The following is a 19,022-nucleotide window of genomic DNA, read 5'->3' as shown; positions in this document are numbered from 1 at the left end:
AATACGACACTTCGTAATGATGTGGAACGTGTCAGGTCAATAAAAGGTGTCTATACAAGATATTACATTACACAAAATATTACATGACACTCAATATTTTTTTTTTTTTTTTTTTTTTTTTGTGGAGGTTGGGAAATTACCCACTTACTATATCCAAAAATTCATCTAATGAGTAGGAGGAGTTGCCATTAAGAAATTCTTTTAATTTCCTTTTAAATGCTATATGGCTAACTGTCAGACCTTTGGTCCTATTAGATAAGTGACCAAAGACTTTTGTGGCAGCATAATTTACCCCCTTCTGAGCCAAAGTTAGATTTAACCTTGAGTAGTGAAGATCATCCTTTCTCCTAGTGCTGTAGCCATCTACACTGCTATTACTTTTGAATTCGTTCCGATTGTTAATAACAAATTTCATAAGAGAATATATATATTCTGAGGCTACAGTGAAGATCTCTAGCTCTTGAAATAAGTGTCTGCAGGATGATCTTGGATGAGCTCCAGCAATTTTATTCATCCTTCTTCAGATCAGTTATTGATTCGAGTGCACTATGTCATAGTAAAATGAGATAATGACACACTGTCATCAATACAACGATCGAGGAGGGATGGTCGAGGAGGGATCGAGGAGGGATAGTAAACACGGGCACGAAAATGCATACTCGTTCTTCTTAGATATTGTGAAACAAGTCTGTTCTACTGCAAACTCTTTGCTTTCCATATACTGGGAGGTCGCAGTACGACCCAAACAGGAAATAATGTCCAGTAACGTCGACTCTAAAGCCAATTTGTGAACAATTATAAGCAGCTGTCCATCTTCGCTAGTGTGAAATAATCTGTTCTAGCGACCAACTACCCATAGCTCTTAAGGTATGTTTACTAGACTTTTTTTGTTTCGAATGAATGTCCGGTCTTGTCCCTGAATGATGACCATTCCTCCTTGGATACCCTGCATATCACATACTGCTGACAATGTGCCTCTCCCTAATTTTACCATTGGACACTGCACTCAAATCAATAATTGAGCTCAAGATGGCTGAATATGCAGGCGTCAGTAGTAATCAGTGATTGCTTTCTTCCGATTTAGAATACAAAAAAAAGTTTGTCTATAAAATTTTTTAGCTTCATTAAAGTTATGTTATTTCAGCGCTGATATGGCACATCCCGAATCGACGCCTCTATGTGTTGCAGGTTCGCGATAGGAGAAGTGAACATAAATGTGGAGGGTGAGGTAGTGAGATGGGACATAGGAGGGGGAGGGGAGGGGGGTAAGGTGAGGGGCTTTGCGTGGGAGGCGGGATATCGCGTGGCTGGCGGCAGGATTACGTGTAGGCTGTTGGCGTGCGGGGGAGAGGGAGCGGCAGGCAGATCGCGGCACCGTTCGCCTCAGTGACGTAATCCCCAGGTGACGTCAGAGCCGGCGTCAGTTGCAGGGTTCCCACGGGTCTGTAATGAGAGAGGGGAGGGGGCGGTGAGTCGGCGCCGCCGTCTTTTCAAGGACGCCGCCACGCCGAGTTCGGTCGGGCTGTCAGTTCGCAGACCGCTGCGCGCCCCAGTTTGCCCTCGAGTTCTCGTGTGAGGTTGGGTTGTCCGTTCCACTGGCGGTTCCAACTTGCCGCGGCTTCCGAGTTCGAGATCGAAACCGCCGAACAAAGAGTTGCCTTTGTCTGCAGCCGTTCAAGGTGTGTATGTCGCTGCCGAACATTACTTTACTGGCAGACAATCACAATTTAAAAAAAAAAAAAGAAAAAGAAAAACCCTCACTGAAATCTCCGTTAAACTCAGTTCCTCAAATGAACGGAAGCCTCTGAAAGAAGTGTGGTGTACGTTTCGACATGTTAAGAGCCATCGCCATAGACACAAGCACAATACAGAATAAAATATTCATCTGGTGATCATACTCTTTCCCACGTCAAAATGAATCAAAGTGCTCTAATATGAGAGCAGTTTGAATTATATATATAAAACGAAATCACGACCACATGTCACTGCTACCGTAACGAGGTTCCTGCGTAACAATCGGTTATTCTAGAATGAGATTCGCACTCTGCAGTGGAGTGTGCGCTTATATGAAACTTCCTAGCAGATTAAAACTGTGTGCCGGACCGAGACTCGAACTCGGGACCTTGACCTTTCCGCAGACAAGTGCTCTACCATCTTTTTTTTATTATCAGAATGACTTGGTACTGTCATGACACTTCAGTAGACCATAGTCAAATCATCATGTAATATAAGCTACAAATGGGGAAAAAAATTAATTATGATAACAGAATAATAAAAAGAAAAAATGAAAATAGAAATAAAAGAAAAAAAGCAGAGAACATAGCTGACAAACCATCAGCAAGTTCACATGATATGTGTGGTATCACCGCCAGACACAACACTTGCTAGGTGGTAGCCTTTAAACCGGCCGCGGTCCGTTAGTATACGTCGGACCCGCGTGTCACCACTATCAGTGATTGCAGACCGAGCGCCGCCACACGGCAGGTCTAGTCCAGAGAGACTCCCTAGCACTCGCCCCAGTTGTACAGCCGACTTTGCTAGCGACGGTTCACTGTCTACATACGCTCTCATTTGCAGAGACGACAGTTTAGCATAGCCTTCAGCTACTTCATTTGCTACGACCTAGCAAGGCACCTTATTCAGTTACTATTCTGAACAGATAATATTGTGAATCATGTACCGTCAAGAGCGACGTTCATCATTAATAGATTAAAGTTAAGTATGGAACTAATTACGTCCGCTTTCTGAATTCTAATTCCTTGTCATGTTCCAGACCTCACGTCAGTATAGTCCTTCCCTCCTCACACCAGCCTGCGTGAGCTAAAAAACGTGCATTTCGGCCTCCACTAGTAACACGGTGTTGGCCGTTCTGCTAACACACCAATATGTATCAAGATTATTTTTCTATGGGTTTTTGTAATTTTTTAATTTTTTTTGTTATTTTGTGTTTCGTAATTATTTTTATACACTCCTGGAAATTGAAATAAGAACACCGTGAATTCATTGTCCCAGGAAGGGGAAACTTTATTGACACATTCCTGGGGTCAGATACATCACATGATCACACTGACAGAACCACAGGCACATAGACACAGGCAACAGAGCATACACAATGTCGGCACTAGTACAGTGTATATCCACCTTTCGCAGCAATGCAAGCTGCTATTCTCCCATGGAGACGATCGTAGAGATGCTGGATGTAGTCCTGTGGAACGGCTTGCCATGCCATTTCCACCTGGCGCCTCAGTTGGACCAGCGTTCGTGCTGGACGTGCAGACCGCGTGAGACGACGCTTCATCCAGTCCCAAACATGCTCAATGGGGGACAGATCCGGAGATCTTGCTGGCCAGGGTAGTTGACTTACACCTTCTAGAGCACGTTGGGTGGCACGGGATACATGCGGACGTGCATTGTCCTGTTGGAACAGCAAGTTCCCTTGCCGGTCTAGGAATGGTAGAACGATGGGTTCGATGACGGTTTGGATGTACCGTGCACTATTCAGTGTCCCCTCGACGATCACCAGTGGTGTACGGCCAGGGTAGGAGATCGCTCCCCACACCATGATGCCGGGTGTTGGCCCTGTGTGCCTCGGTCGTATGCTGTCCCGATTGTGGCGCTCACCTGCACGGCGCCAAACACGCATACGACCATCATTGGCACCAAGGCAGAAGCGACTCTCATCGCTGAAGACGACACGTCTCCATTCGTCCCTCCATTCACGCCTGTCGCGACACTACTGCAGGCGGGCTGCACGATGTTGGGGCGTGAGCGGAAGACGGCCTAACGGTGTGCGGGACCGTAGCCCAGCTTCATGGAGACGGTTGCGAATGGTCCTCGCCGATACCCCAGGAGCAACAGTGTCCCTAATTTGCTGGGAAGTGGCGGTGCGGTCCCCTACGGCACTGCGTAGGATCCTACGGTCTTGGCGTGCATCCGTGCGTCGCTGCGGTCCGGTCCCAGGTCGACGGGCACGTGCACCTTCCGCCGACCACTGGCGACAACATCGATGTACTGTGGAGACCTCACGCCCCACGTGTTGAGCAATTCGGCGGTACGTCCACCCGGCCTCCCGCATGCCCACTATACGCCCTCGCTCAAAGTCCGTCAACTGCACATACGGTTCACGTCCACGCTGTCGCGGCATGCTACCAGTGTTAAAGACTGCGATGGAGCTCCGTATGCCACGGCAAACTGGCTGACACTGACGGCGGCGGTGCACAAATGCTGCGCAGCTAGCGCCATTCGGCGGCCAACACCGCGGTTCCTGGTGTGTCCGCTGTGCCGTGCGTGTGATCATTGCTTGTACAGCCCTCTCGCAGTGTCCGGAGCAAGTATGGTGGGTCTGACACACCGGTGTCAATGTGTTCTTTTTTCCATTTCCAGGAGTGTAGTTTGTAATAGAATCAACAAGTAGAAGGAAAACGAAACCAGATCGCATTAGAAATAGGAAAGTAAGAAAAATCCCAATTTGGTTGCAACGGTTGTCGACGCTCATAAGTAACTGTACTTCATCTATACACATTTTACAGTAGAACTGAAGCGAGGTGTGGGAGGGGTCATAGGTACAGCTTCCTGCCCCTCAGAACCAGGGTCATGTAATGCAAAATGGCTCTGAGCACTATGGGACTTAACATCTGTGCTCATCAGTCCCCTAGAACTTAGAACTACTTAAACCTAACTAACCTAAGGACATCACACACATACATGCCCGAGGCAGGATTGGAACCTGCGACCGTAGCAGTCGCTCGGTTCCAGACTGTAGCGCCTAGAACCGCACGACCACTCCGGCCGGCCACTTGCATTTCCACGGAACGAATTCCAGTGTAACACTGTAATCTGTGCTGAGTAGGCCAGTGTTCACGACGGACGTTTTTCACGTTACCATATGGAGTCAATACGTCCCTTAGAAATTGTTGGATGTGAGGTCCGCCAATTATGCAAAACACCGTTTTTCTCAGTACCCAAACATGTTTCGGCGCCACTGTCCCACCATCAGTGGGTTTTCGTTATTATTTATTCTGTAATGTGAACATTTTTGTTAAATGATTATAAAATTTTGTGCATTTTTAGTTCAAACAAGAGATCGTTTCTTTTTTCAAATACCTTTGCGTTTGGTGTGCATGAATTTTCTGGATCACTTGTGTGTTAATTACGACAGATAGCTTGTCACCTGCAACCAAACGATGTTGATGAGTTTTTTATTTATTTATTTATTTATTTATTTATTTTTTGGCGGGGAGTTAACCTATCTCCTAGAATGTAATTCAGTTTTTCGCGATCTTTTCATCCCTATATTCGTTTTTACTTACGTTTTCGTGTGGCAAGTACTTCCACACACACACACACACACACACACACACACACACACACACACCCAAAGAACAAAATTCAAATTCGGCGCCGAATTCTCTGGCGAACAAATGAACTCTGACTGGGCTGGGACACGTAACAAACTACAATCACACTGTGTTCTGGTGAAGTTAAAAGTGTTTAACTACGTTACATGTGAAAAATACTTGTTATAGTTACGTGTGCATCACAACACCTTAGCATTATGCGGAGAAGGGAAGTACTTGCCACACAAAAACGTAACTAAAAATATAGGCATGAAAACTGAATTACATTCTAGAAGATAGGTTAACTCCCAGAAAAAAAAATTCTCATCGATATGGTTTGGTTGCAGATGACAAGCTACTTGTACTAATTAACATACAAGTGATACAGAAAATTCATGCACACCAAATGTAAAGGTATTTTGACTAAAGTTCAGTCTTGATCACACTATTTATGTTTCAATGACTTAGGTAACCGGTTTCGGTTATTTTTACATAACCATCATTAGACCTGTGGATTAATTTTAGGAAATACTAGAAACCAAACAAATTATTATAAAAACTATTAGATCGATGAGTTCTAAAAAATTTAATCAGCGGTCTCAGCAGTTATTCAGACATACATAATGCGGAACGTACTCTTGGCTGCTACCCTACTGTTATAAAGAATGTCACTATGAAAACTACAGTTAAAGTAAGACGATTCTGCAACATCCAACAAAGATGCAATTGTGATGTAGGCGACTCGGTATAATCGATATATACCACAACTCCAAGGACTTTCACATCTTTGATGTAACTGACACTACAATAGTATTAAGGTTGCCCATAGAGAGCACAACTATTACACATCGTAGTTTACTGTTTTTATCCAAAATATAAATAAGCTGTACACATACTGACTATCTGTTAATCAGACATTTTAAAATGAATCAATTTTATGTTATTAGTGTATTTCGTACTTTTATACTCTGATGATAGCGTCATATTATGAACGGTGATTGGCAGTTGTGAAGTAGTGTGAGAGGAAGTAGGCGGAGCTTGTGCATATTTAAGCTCGTGCTCAGCACTCATAACCATCAGCTGACTGTGTAGCAGCGAGGAGAGCTCCGCCTACCATCCTAAGGGAGCCATGGGTATAATTAATTTTATTTTATCTTGTCAAATTTTGACGTCATTAGACACTTTCATTTTATTTAAAGATTGGTTTCTAGTATTTACTAAAATTAATCCACAGGTCTGATGATGGTTATGTAAAAATAACCGAAACCGGCTACCGAAGTCATTGAAACATAAATGGTGTGATCAAGACTGAACTTTAGTCAAAATATAATAATCTATTGATCACTGTATTCCAAAAATGTTTACTAAAATTGTACAAATGTAAAGGTATTTACAAAAAGATACGATCTGTTGTTTGAACTAAAAATGCACATAATTATATAATGATTTAACAAAAATGTTCACATTGCAGAATAAATAAAAACGAAAACCCACTGATGATGGCACAGTGGTGCCGAAACATGCTTGGGTACTGAGGAAAACGGTGTTTTGCATAACTGGCGGACCTCAAATGCAACAATTTTAACTGCGAAGATGGCCAATACAAGGAGCTGCAAATCAAAATGATGAATATGTCCTTTAGAAAGTTGTCATTAACTTCCGGCGGGAGGTTGAACTCTCGAAAATTGGTATATTGGATTTCAGCATCTGCGAGGGATACCATACTAACGGAATTATCACGATGCTTAAACGGGACGTGACAACTTTGTCGCGACAGTAATCTTTCAACGTGAAGGGGATCCATAAATTTCACTCGAAACATGTAGTCGTCTGCGACAAAATAAGCGGTGTGGACCTGATCAGAGTTGACATGAATTGTATGTGGATTTCTAGAGACCCGATCTGCACGTGTCGCGTTGTTTTATCGAATGTAAAGCTGACAGTACCTTTTCGTGGAACACACGTGGAAACCACACTATCCATAGTGGAGCGGCCGACGCCACTGCAAATTGACGAACACTAAGCTGGGGGGGACCACATACAACACGTGACCAACCCAGCTAGCGCGAGGCTCAAACAGCTCTATCCTATGCTCAACAGGCGTAGCACACTGAACAGAAGGGTGTCGAGGTCCATGTACATGACACTTATCCGACCCCTGATGACGTACGCAGCTCCTGTCTGGGGATACGCTGCGCCCACTCGCCTGCGCCGTCTGCAGCTCATACAAAACAAAGTACTCAGAATCATAAGCAATGCTCCACGATACACACGCAGCGCGGACCTTCACCGGGAATACCGACTTGAGACTCTCACGGAGGTAATCCACAAACTCACCACAAGACTATACAGAAACTCCAGACATTCGCAGAACCCGTTTATTCTGAATCTGGGGAACTACGACCACAACCATAGATGCAAACATAAAAGACCAAAAGACATACTTCTAAGGACCTAACATCTATGGCCAAGCATACGCAAACATAACGGCACAGGCGAGCCCCTGTTTTTCAGACGCCATTACTGGATACCCAGCTGAAATACACTGCCGAATAAGTGGCACCACACGGGGAAGCCGTACCGTACACTGCATGCAGACAAGCTCCACACATCCCCCACACAGTGAGATGATCTATGGCCGATCTCCCACTAGTGTATAACGATCTCGATTGTTCCAGGAATGTAGCAGCTGCAGCAACTGCGACACATCGCCATCGCTTGTCACGGTAATGATGCATGATACCCATACTAACAAATCCAACCTTGCATGAGCTATCGTAGCTAGTAAGCCACTACTGCTCTTACTACCCATCCCACTGTCGCAGAGGTTTTTTTCCCACGGCACGAGCCTTGGCACTTTTTTCCCTCTGCTCTTCAAATCGCTACCCTCACTCGCGTTTCGTCCACTATCACCTGATGGACCGTGTTAATGCGTAGTCTTATCCAGACGCACGGATAACATCACAGCCCAGCATCCTGTGATCCACTTACTAGACAACTAACATGTTTACGGAGGTGACAGTAGAATTTTTGGTTTGGCCACGACGTTGGTGCGGGCGTGGAGGGGCCCCAGCTCTTATAAAGCAGGCAGTAAGGCGGAGTGGAGCCGCTAAGACTCACTCGGCGGACAGAACAACACTAACGACGAAAACTCCACACAAGCGGCGGTGCGGCAAGTAAAATAAACAAGAACCTTCCTGCTCGGTGCTCCAAGCTCGAAGCTACCCAAGCACGACTCACGCCGCGCCGTCAGTCGTGCTTGGGTTGCTCAGAGGGTCGCCGGCACGGTAGCTCAGCGTATTTGGTCAGAGCGCTGCTCGCCCTCTGTAGTAAAAAACTGAGTAAAGGAGTCAACGATCACCTTGAATGGATGTGTTGTGACGTCCACCCAGACCAAACGCAACGAACAATACCGAACGAAATGAAAAAAAAAAAGATGGTTGAGCACTTGCCCGCGAAAGGCAAAGCTCCCGAGTTCGAGTCTCGGTCCGGCACACAGTTTTAATCTGCCAGGAAGTTTCATATCAGCGCACAATCCGCTGCACAGTGAAAATCTCACTGGAAACATTTCCCAGGCTGTGGCTAAGCCATGTCTGCGCAGTATTCTTTCTTCCGGGAGTGCCAGTTCTGCAAGGTTCGCAGGAGAGCTTCTGTAAAGTTTGAAAGGTAGGAGACGAGGTACTGGCAGAAGTAAAGCTGTGAGGACGCGGCGTGAGTCGTGCTTGGGTAGCTCAGTTGGTAGAGCACTTGCCTGTGAAAAGCAAAGGTCCCGAGTTCGAGTCTCGGTCCGGCACACAGTTTTAATCTGCCGGGTAGTTTCAATCGGTTATTATTTATGAGCAAGCAGGTGACGCGTCTGTGTTCTGGGTCAAGATCTATTGCACTGACGTCCCTGTTGTTCCCGTGTAGTGATCTGCGAAGATGGAAAAAGTCGGGATTCGAGCAGTGATTAAATGCTTCGTAAGGAAAGGTACGGTACAAAGGCAAAGGAAATTGATGCCGATTTTCAGCACACAATGGGAACTCTGCTCCTTGGTATTCAACTGCTGCCAAATGGAATAAAAATTGGCAAGTTGCGAAAAGGACTAATGCACTGAGATTTCCGTACAAAGTTAATTATGTATACACAGGCTGTTTCAAAAAGGACTCTACAACTTTAAAAATTCATATAAATTTATTGAAAGAAGATATAGAGTTGGCATTAGTGTTATTTTTTAGGCAATCACATAACTTTTTTTTTTACCTTGAACGAAATATGTTGTATGTGGCTTCCGTTGGTTACCCTGCACACATTCGGATGTCAATTTCTCCCAAAATCGCTGTAGCATTGCAGGTGGAGCTTGTTGAGTGGCGGCATAAATTCTTGCTCCAAGTTCCGGTAGAGACGTCGGCACAGAAAGTACAAACACGATGTTGTTGTTGTTGTTGTGGTCTTCAGTCCTGAGACTGGTTTGATGCAGCTCTCCATGTTACTCTATCCTGTGCAAGCTTCTTCATCTCCCAGTACCTACTGCAGCCTACATCCTTCTGAATATCCTCGATGAATCCCCGTAAAAAAAATATCGAGTGATGTCAGGTCTGGAGAACGTGGGGGCCATGTAATTGCCGCATCACGGCCGACCCACTGACGTGGAAAGCGGTCACCGAGAATATCCCGGACGTCAGACAAGTTGGGGGGCTGGTGCACCACCTTGTATAAAATACTCATTTCGTTATTGGTCATTCTCATCGATCTGTGATATCAAAAATTGTTGTAACATGTGTACGTACCCTATACGCTTGTGTCCAGTGAAGCCACCCATCTTTAACGCAATTGCCGCTAGCGCTCCTTACGGTGCGATTCGGCACTAGCGAACTATGCGAGACAAAAGTTGATGTATTTTCCTACAAACTGTCATTACAATCACCTATGTAGATACTATGAAATAATTTATATGAATTTTCAAAGTAGACAATTCATCCGTTCCGAGAACCGAGAATCTCGACCATTTGTTCCGTTATCGAAACATACTGGCAAGGTATCGGTATTTCAAAATTTTCGAGAGTGTTTTAATTTCAGTAACATAAATGTGACAAAGTCATGTAGGAGGCAGCCGTCCTTTATTACAGTAATTAGCAGTTCTGCTTTCAGACTGACTGGGTCGCAATGGTAAAAGTCAGATATCAGGCAGAGGTATTTGTTGCAGTTATTTGTATTTCCTTTCTTTTCTCGTGGTCAGACTGCTTGTATTATTGCTAACACGACATTTTTATTAAATTTAACAGAACATACTGTAATCTCATCATCAGCGTTGCAATACACAGTTTATTGTCGCATTTATGATTAACTTTTGCATTGCTGATCACTTTTCGAGAATTACGAGATTACTTACAAACTTAAATATGAAATTAACTGTTTCTCTAACCACGAGTTCAACTTCACATTACCAGATAAACAAAATACCAGTAAATACAACTATACATTGCCATACGTCCGCCGCTGGTAGCTGACTGTTCAGCGCGACGGAATGTCATACCTAACGGCCCGGGTTCGATTCCCGGCCGGATCAGAGATTTTCTCCGCTCAGGGACTGGGTGCTGTGTTGTCCTGATCATCATCATTTCATCCCAATCGACACGCCTTTCGCCGAAGTGGCGTCAACTCGAAAGAATTGCACCATGCGAACGGCCTACTCGAAGGGAGGCCATAGCCACACGGCATTTACATTTACATTACCATACAACAGAAACTAATTAGCCTCTTTCAACACAAAAAGATGGGAGACACTTATCAACGTAAGTTTATCCACTGCAAGCACTATGACAGTTAGGCGGGAGGTGAGAAAACTTGGATTTCATGGTCGAGCGGCCGCTCATAAGCCACACATCACGCCGGTAAATGCCAAACGACGTCTCCCTCGGTGTAAGGAGCTAAATATTGAACGAGTGAACAGTGGAAAAACGTCGTGTGAAGTGAGGAATCACGGTACAGAATGTGGCCATTCGATGGCAAGGTGTGGGTATGGAAGATGCCCAGTGAACGTCATCTGCTAGCATGTGTAGTGCCAACAGTAAAATTCGGAGGCGGTGGTGTTACGGTGTGGTCGTGTTTTTCATGGACGAGGCATTGAAGCCATATTGCTTTACGTGGCACTAGCACAGCACTGGCCTACATTGATGTTTTAAGCACTTTCTGGCTTCCCACTGTTGAAAAGCAATTCGGGGATGGCGACTGCGTCTTTCAGCACGATCGAGCAACTGTTCATAACGAGACGGTGTGGTTACACGACAATAACATCCCTGTAATGGACTGGTCTAAAATGGTTCAAATGGCTCTGAGCACTATGGGACTTCACTGCTGTGGTCATCAGTCCCCTAGAACTTAGAACTACTTAAACCTAACTAACCTAAGGACATCACACACATCCATGCCCGAGGCAGGATTCGAACCTGCGACCGTAGCGGTCGCGCGGTTCCAGACTGTAGCGCCTAGAACCGCTCGGCCACTCCGGCCGGCCTGGACTGGTCTGCACAGAGTCCTGACATGAATCGTCTAGCAGAGCTTTCGGGTGTTTTGTGACGCCGACTTCTTGCCAGGCCTCACCGATCGACATCGATAACTCACCTCAGCGCAGCACTCCGTGAAACAGGCTGTTCCAACCGAGCTCTAGGGGGCCGGAGCGCTACGGAGCGCTCACTGCGGCAGCTCGGAGCCCGCGTGGAAGGGGAAAGCGAACCCACTGCCCCCTGGCCGCATGCAGCCGTAATAATCCGTGCTCAATGACAGCTATGACTAGCCGCGGGAGCCCTGTACCTCTGTTGGAGGATACCTTTCTATTCACTGAGAGGGATAGTCGTCCGCAGTGTTTTGTATGTCATAAAGTATTTAATTCTGCGAAGAGGTACAATACACAGAATTAAATACAGTCAGGTACAAGGCGTTGCACGCAGAGAACTGGTAGCCAGTCTTAAGAACGATATACCAGTAGACGTATTTTTAAAAACGGATTCGCAATACGGAGGGTATCAAAACATGCAACATAGTTCGTGTTCTGTAATGCGTTTATAATTTTCAGGTGAATGAGAGCGGAGAAAACACTACTGAATCTGCAATTCGAGCAAGCTACAGGGTCGCTCACATCACTGAGACGAATGGCAAACCGTTTTCGGTGGGACCACTCGTAAAATTGTGCATGGTAGCAGTTGCAGAATGTTTGTTTCCAAGGGAGGTGCAGGCAATTGAAGGGGTTTGCCTGTCGTAGCAAACAATGTCTCGTCGAATCCTGGACATGGCGGCGGATTTAGAGACACAGCTCAGGAAAAAGGCGGAGAGCGTTGTTGCATTTTCGCTAGCGCTTGACGAAAGCACCGACATATCGGACTGTGCTCAGCTTGCAGCCTTTGTGCGTGGTGTCGACATGGAGCTGCAAGTAACTGAAGAACTCCTGGATGTGGTACCACTCGATTACACCGCAACAGGACGTGACATTTTTGAAGCTGTTTGTGAATCAGTGGACAATATGCATTTGCCGTGGGATAAGCTCCATTGTGTAGCGACAGACGGTGCACCACAAATGATCGGGCGTCACCAAGGTTTTGCTTCTCGTTTGAAAAATAAACTCAGGGACGAATTCGGGAAAGACATTTTGACTCTTCATTGTTATATTCACCAAGAGACACTGTGTGCTGAAACAGTAGAGGTAGGTGGCGTAATGAAAGATGTAGTGGAGTGTGTGAATTTTGTGCGGCGTCAAAGGATTCCTGAAAGATGTGGAAGCGGAGTATGGGGATATATCTTACCACAGTACAGTTCGTTGGCTGAGTCGGGGAAAAGTTCTTGATGTTTTCTTTGCCATTAGTGACGAAATACCCCTTTTCTCGAAATGAAAGGGGAAGAAATGCGTTGTCTGAAAGATATAAAATGGATATCAGACCTGGCGTTCCCAGCTGACATAACTACGCATCTGAATAATTTAATCTGTCATTGCAGGGCAAAGGACAGCTAATCGTTGACATGCACGACCAGATCAAAGTGTTCATGGAGAAGTTACGTTTATTTGAGAGGCAGATGAGTAATGGACATCTAACGTTCTTCAATCATCTTGCTTCTTTAAAACTACCTGAAGGTACTACTTTCGGCGATTACCAAGCAAACTTAAAGCAGCTCATCACGTCGATTGCAACACGATTCCGAGACCTCACTAGTTTGGAAATGGAACTTACGGTATTCAGCACTCCTTTTTCAGTTTCCACCGATGACTTGTCATCGTCACTTCAATTGGAGATTATTGATTTGCAAAATTCAACTTTGTTGAAAGAGAGGTACTACAACACGTTGTATTTGTCACGATGGTAGTGTTCATTACCGAAAAAAACATTTCCCAAACTTCATAACAATGCCGCTCAGATCATGTGCATGTTTGGATCTACGTTTTGATGTCAGCAGCTTTCCTGAGCAATGAAAACAGTTATAGAGTAAGGAACGATCGCTTCTTCAGGATGCAACAATGAAGACCATCCTCCGCATTAACGCTGCGAACACTTTGACACCTGATATTTCCGATCTTGCAATGAAAAGAAAATTTCGAACTACAGAGGCCCAATAAATTTAGTATGCAATTTCTTGTAAAACAGTTGTTTCTTATTTATTTCCTTAGCATTGTATTTCCTTACGTAGCATGTAACCACGTCTTAGCAGCTAAGAGTATGAGGCGTCCGTTTTTGTAAGACGCAGCTGGCACATCAGAACGCTTGCCTTGCCGCCTGCCTCAGCCAGCCGTGCCAAGTGCCGGCCCACCTGAATGGCCACAGTGAGCGACACGGCTCCCTGGAGCAGGGAGCGCTCCGCGGCTCACAACGGAGCCGACGAGCTGGAACAGCATGATTAAACTGCGCTGCCATTCCCCAAGAGACCTTCCAGCACCTGATCGAACGTATGCCTGCGAGAGTGGAAGCTGTCATCAAGGCTAAGGGTGGGCCAACAGTATACTGAATTCCAGCATTACCGATGGGGGCGCCACGAACTTGTAAGGCCTTTTCAGCCAGGGGTCCGGATACTTTTGATCACGTAGTGTACATACATACATACATACATTCATGCTGGTTTGATGCAGCTCTCCATGCTACTCTATACTGTCCAAGCTTCTTCATCTCGCAGTATCTACGGCAACCTATATCCTTCGGAATCTGTTTAGTGTATTCATCTCTTGGTCTCTCTCTACGATTTTTACCCTCCACGCTACCCTCCAATACTAAATTGGTGATCCCTTGACGCCTCATAACATGTCCTACTAACCGGTCCCTTCTTTTTGTCAAGTTGTGCCACAAACTCCTCTTCTCCCCAATTCTATTCAATACCTCCGCATTAGTTATGTGATCTACCCATCTAATCTTCAGCATTCTTCTGTAGCACCACATTTCGAAAGCTTCTATTCTCTTCCTGTCCAAACTATTTATCGTCCATGTTTCACTTCCATGCTTGGCTCTAGTCCATGACACAATACTGATGATTTTTTGTCCTACTCAATCACTTAGCACTTTTAGAGAAAAGCAGCGAACGATGGATAGATTAAATTTTCTTTTATTTGCCTCTTTAACTGAATTTTTAAAGTTCTTCAATACTTGTTCGATTTCTAGGTTTGCCGGCCGATGTGGCCGAGCGGTTCTAGGCGCTACAGTCTGGAACAGCGTGCCCGCTGCGGTCGCAGGTTCGAATCCTGCCTCGGGCATGGATGTGTGTGATGTCCTTAGCTTAGTTAGGCTTAAGTAGTTCTATGTTCTAGGGGACTAATGACCTCAGAAGTAAGTCCCATAGTTCTTAGAGCCATTTCAACCATTTGATTTCTAGGCTTATTATAGAACATAATAGGAATAAAAACCATAAAATCGGTTATTTCATAAACCGGTTATTTTGAGTGGTTTTAAGACTCAGATCAAACTAGCCTGGAGGAAAAAAACAATATAACTCAAAACCCGTTGTTTAAGCGACAACCTCCATTCCCAATTTCCACCGCCAGTGTTCACGATACTCCATACATGGCTACACCATACAAATAGTTTCTGAAAGGACTTCCTGACGCTTAAATCTATACCCGATGTTAACAAATTTCTCTTCATCATAAACGCTTTCCTTGCCATTGCCAGTCTACATTTTATATCCTCTCTACTTCGACGATCATCAATTATTTTGCTCCCCAAATAGCAAAACTCATTTACTACTCTAAGTGTCTCATTTCCTAATCTAATTCCCTCATCATCACCCGTCTTAATTCGACTACATTCCATTATCCTCGTTATGCTTTTGTTGATGTTCATCTTATACCCTCCTTTCAAGACACTGTCCATTCAATTCAGCTGCTCTTCCACGTCCTTTGCTGTCTCTGAGAGAATTACAATGTCATCGGCGAACCTCAAAGTTTTTATGTCTTCTCCATGGATTTTAATACCTACTCCGAATTGTTGTTTTGTTTCCTTTACTGCTCACTCAATTAGGGATTGAATAACATCGGGGAGAGGATACAATACTGTCTCACTCCCTTCGCAACCGATGCTTCCCTTTCATACCCGTCGACTCTTATAACTGCCATCTGGTTTCTGTACAAATTGTAAATAGCCTTTCGTTCCCTGTATTTTACCCCTGCCACCTACAGAATTTGAAAGAGAGTATTGCAGTCAACGTTGTGAAAAGCTTTCTCTAAGTCTACAAATGCTAGAAACGTAGGTTTGCCTTTCCTTCGTCTATTGATGTATATCTAAATCCATTTTTATAATATTTATGGATACAGACTGCATAATACAAAAACTTTGCGGAAATATGAGAGGCTCTTATAATCTGCATTCTCTCCACAACCCCCAGTGGCTCGCATGAGATTAGTGACTCGTGGAGCAGGCATGGCGAGCGACAGCTGACGTCAGTGGAGCCGTGGCTAAGCGGGTCTCCTGACCCACAGAGTGTGTGTGTGTGTGTGTGTGTGTGTGTGTGTGGCCCCTGCTGCCCCTGTTGACGAGCAGCGCCACCTGCTGTGTGGACGCGTGAAAGACCGCCCGGCACGGCGCTGAATTATTGAGGCTGTAATTTTCGTAACCGCTCAGCGGCGCTTGGCTCACACAGGCGGGCCCGGTCGCCTTTGTAGGTGGCGGCCTACTTTCTGACACCGCGGGGGAACAGACAGGCTGGTCCAGGCGAGACTGCTCCCAGGCAACTCTGCAGGCTCCTCCACAGTAACTAAGACACACGTCTGTGAATTTTAGGTTCCTCATTGCGACAGCGGACCAACAGAGGCTGTGGCATTGTACTGTTGTTGTGATCTTCAGTCCAAATATTCATTTTATGCAGCTATCCAGCCAGTCCATCCAGTGCAAGCCTCGTCATCACTGCTTAACTACAGCAACGAACAAATTTTTATTTCCTCTTTGTGAACTTGCATTCTCTTTTCAAAGTTCTGCTGGGTATCTTCTGCAGTGTACGGACTGAATAAGATGCTACAACAATCTGTCACTCCCTTCCCAACTATCACTTCTCTTTCACATGTCTCAACTTATATAATCGCAATCTCGTTTCTGTACAACACGTACATAACCTCTCAGAGCCTGTATTTTATCCCCACTACTATACAAGGGAGATATACTTGAGGACAATATTATGGGAATGGAAGAGGATGTAGATGAGGATGAAATGGGAGATAAGATACTTCGTGAAGAGTTTGACAGTGCACTGAAAGATCTGAGTTGAAACAAGGCCCCCCGAGTAGACAACATAACTACTTACAGCCTTGGGAGAGCCAGTCCTGACAAAACTCTAGCATCTGGTGAGCAAGATGTATGAGACAGGCGAAATACCCCCAGACTTCAATATAATAATTCCAATCCCAAAGAAAGCAGGTGCTGACAGATGTGAAAATTACCGAACTATCAGTTTAATAAGTCACGGCTGCAAAATACTAACATGAATTCTTTACAGACGAATGGAAAAACTGATAGAACCAGTTTGGATTCCATAGAAAGGTTGGAAGACGTGAGGCAATACTGACCCTACGACTTATCTTAGAAGAAAGATTAAGGAAAGGCAGACCTACGTTTCTAGCACTTGTAGACTTAGAGAAAGCTTCTGACAATGTTGACTGGAATACTCTCTTTCAAATTCTGAATGTGGCAGGGGTAAAATACAGAGAGCTAAAGGCTATTTACAATATGTACAGAAACCAGATGGCAGTTATAAGAGTCGAGGGGCATGAAAGGGAAGCAGTGGTTGGGAAGGGAGTGAGACAGGGTTGTAGCCTATCCTCGATGTTATTCAATCTGTACATTGAGTAAGCAAGAAAGGAAACAAAAGAAAAGTTCGGAGTAGGTATTAATATCCATGGAGAAGAAATAAAAACTTTGAGCATGAGTTTCTTAGAAGTAGATACCTTAGGGGTTGCGAAGCAACTCAAATCGCTTAATACGGGCAAGTCTTCAGGTCCAGATTGTATACCGATTAGGTTCCTTTCAGGTTACGCCGATACAATAGCTCCCTACTTAGCAATCGTATACAACCGCTCGCTCACCGATAGATCTGTACCTACAGACTGGAAAATTGCGCAGGTCGCACCAGTGTATAAGAAGGGTGGTAGGAGTAATCCATCGAACTACAGACCTCTATCATTGACGTCGGTTTCCAGTAGGGTTTTGGAGCATATACTGTATTCAAACATTATGAATCACCTCGAAGGGAACGATCTGTTGATACGTAATCAGCATGGTTTCAGAAAACATTGTTCTTGTGCAGCGCAGCTAGCTCTTTATTCGCACGGAGTAATGGCCGCTATCGACAGGGGATCTCAAGTTGATTCCGTATTTCTGGATTTCCGGAAAGCCTTTGACACCGTTCCTCACAAGCTACTTCTAATCGAGCTGCGGGCCTACGGGGTATCGTCTCAGTTGTGCGACTGGATTCGTGATTTCCTGTCAGGAAGGTCGCAGTTCGTAGTAATAGACGGCAAATCGTCGAGTAAAACTGAAGTGACATCGGGTGTTCCCCAGGGAAGCGTCCTGGGACCTCTGCTGTTCCTGATCTATATAAATGACCTGGGTGAAATCTGAGCAGTTCTCTTAGGTTGTTCGCAGATAATGCTGTAATTTACCGTCTAGTAAGGTCATCCGAAGACCAGTATCAGTTGCAAAGCGATTTAGAAAAGATTGCTGTACGGTGTGGAAGGTGCCAGTTGACGTTAAATAACGAAAAGTGTGAGGTGATCCACACGAGTTCCAAAAGAAATCCGTTGGAATTCGATTACTCGATAAATAGTACAATTCTCAAGGCTGTCAATTCAGCTAAGTACCTGGGTGTTAAAATTACGAACAACTTCAGTTGGAAAGACCACATAGATAATATTGTGGGGAAGGCGAGCCAAAGGTTGCGTTTCATTGGTAAGACACTTAGAAGATGCAACAAGTCCACTAAAGAGACAGCTTACACTACACTCGTTCGTCCTCTGTTAGAATATTGCTGCGCGGTGTGGGATCCTTACCAGTTGGGATTGACGGAGGACATCGAAAGGGTGCAAAAAAGGGCAGCTTGTTTTGTGTTATCACGTAATAGGGGAGAGAGTGTGGCAGATATGATACGCGAGTCGGGATGGAAGTCATTAAAGCAAAGACGTTTTTAGTCGCGGCGAGATCTATTTACGAAATTTCAGTCGCCAACTTTCTCTTCCGAATGCGAAAACA

General features: G+C 45.0%; 1 protein-coding gene and 1 non-coding gene across 2 annotated transcripts in view; one reads left to right on the top strand and one right to left on the bottom strand.

The window, feature by feature from the left end:
* Window positions 1–19,022, bottom strand: part of LOC124719030 (acetylcholinesterase-like) — an 866,528-nt gene that overhangs the window by 277,587 nt on the left and 569,919 nt on the right. The window lies entirely within an intron of this gene.
* Trnah-gug lies at window positions 9,056–9,130 on the top strand. The gene has a single exon. It is a non-coding gene; the product is annotated as a tRNA-His (tRNA).

This window comes from Schistocerca piceifrons, chromosome 10, assembly GCF_021461385.2.
Source record: "Schistocerca piceifrons isolate TAMUIC-IGC-003096 chromosome 10, iqSchPice1.1, whole genome shotgun sequence".
Classification (NCBI taxonomy): domain Eukaryota; kingdom Metazoa; phylum Arthropoda; class Insecta; order Orthoptera; family Acrididae; genus Schistocerca; species Schistocerca piceifrons.
The sequence above is the reverse complement of the archived record's forward strand: the minus strand, read 5'-3'. Positions and strand labels throughout refer to the sequence as shown.